Source organism: Rhea americana, unplaced genomic scaffold, assembly GCF_003343005.1.
Source record: "Rhea americana isolate MKP2758 unplaced genomic scaffold, rheAme1 scaffold_703, whole genome shotgun sequence".
Taxonomy (NCBI): Eukaryota; Metazoa; Chordata; class Aves; order Rheiformes; family Rheidae; genus Rhea; species Rhea americana.
Window position 1 is genome coordinate 1 of NW_028186872.1, and position 1288 is coordinate 1288.

At 71.4% G+C, this 1288-nt stretch overlaps 2 long non-coding RNA genes across 2 annotated transcripts in view; one reads left to right on the top strand and one right to left on the bottom strand.

Moving 5' to 3' along the window:
• Window positions 1–28: 28 nt before the first annotated feature.
• LOC146586182 (uncharacterized) lies at window positions 29–867 on the top strand. Its single transcript, XR_014897851.1, has 2 exons — window positions 29–382; window positions 511–867. It is a non-coding gene; the product is annotated as an uncharacterized LOC146586182 (long non-coding RNA).
• LOC146586183 (uncharacterized) overlaps window positions 564–1288 on the bottom strand; it is a 2648-nt gene continuing 1923 nt past the window's right edge. Inside the window, exons 2-3 of the long non-coding RNA XR_014897850.1 lie at window positions 869–1057; window positions 564–711 (exon numbers count right to left, since the gene is read on the bottom strand). This is a non-coding gene — a long non-coding RNA (uncharacterized LOC146586183). The remainder of the gene's footprint in view (window positions 712–868; window positions 1058–1288) is intronic.

The following is a 1288-nucleotide window of genomic DNA, read 5'->3' on the forward strand; positions in this document are numbered from 1 at the left end:
TGCGGCAGCTCGCCGCCTTCCAGAGCGGCCTGGGCCAGGGCGAGCCGGGCAGCTAGGGCGCCCGTCCCGGACGCCGGGGCCCCGCGCCGGCACTGGGGAATGGGGGAAGGGCAGCACGGGTGACGCCTGCCTCGGTTTCCCCATCCCCGGCGGGGAGGGCAGCGGCGGCCGGCAGCTCCCCTGCACCCGACGCGTCGGAGCCCCCCGCCCGGGCACGAGCCACCGTCCCCGCGGTTGCTCCGCCGCGGCGGCTCTCGGSCTGCCGGGGCAGCGGACAACGGACGCAGCTCCGCTGTCCGGGAAGCCTGAGAGGAGCGTGTGCCAGCACGGGGCCTCCTCAYGCAGGTGTTGGAAGYGTTCACTCTGAACCCTACTGATGACTGTGAGCACATGATAATTCTTCCATTGCTGCCGTTGGCAGAAACATTGCACGATCCCAAATTCCTCAARGACTGGCACCTCCCCTGACCCCTGCATCCTTCTTCCTCTCCCTCCTCACCCTCCTGGCAGCGCTTTTCCCTGCAGACCTCAGCAGCAGCGGCGTCGAACAGACCGCGCTCCCGGCTGCTGCACACAGACGCGTCTCCTGCTCCACGTCGGCCGAGAACCTGCCCCACGTTCCAGGGCCAGCGTCTGGGGCACCCGCGTCCCCACCGGTCCCACATGCTGCTCGGGGCTGGGGTGTTGCGAGCAATAACAGCCGCCGGACGCCTGGGTCCTGGGGGAATGCCGCCCCGCTGTCGGTGTGCCGGGGCGCCCGGTTCCCGCGGGGCTCCGGGCCCGGGCGAGAGCCTTGCCGGGGGCTGGAGCGGGGCCGGGGCAGCTCATGCCGTCGGCATCCGGGGAATAAAAGTCCAGCACAACTCACCCTGTCCACGAGCGTCCGCGGGGCCGGGGCCATGGGGCCGTCCCCTCGCCCCGTGCAGCGCCGTGGGGCCGGCTCGGCTCACCACGAGGTCCTGGTCAGCGGGGGGGGGCAGCGGGCATCTGGGCACTGAAACATCTGGGAAGCGGCACGGCCGGGGTCGGCACATCTGGGCACCGGCACATCTGGGCACTGGGGTGCATGAGAACCAGCACATCTGGGTGCCAGCACATCTGGGCGCCAGGGCGCTTGTGGACTGCCACAGCCGGGTGCTACGATGCTCGTGGACCGACACATCTGGGCGCTCGCACATCTGGGCCAGCGCCCCCAGTGCCGGGACCCTCGGCGGGTGCCAGGAGGGGGTGGGGGGAACGGATCCCGACCCCGCGAGCTGCGGCACCAGGGGCCAGTGTGGGGGGCTTG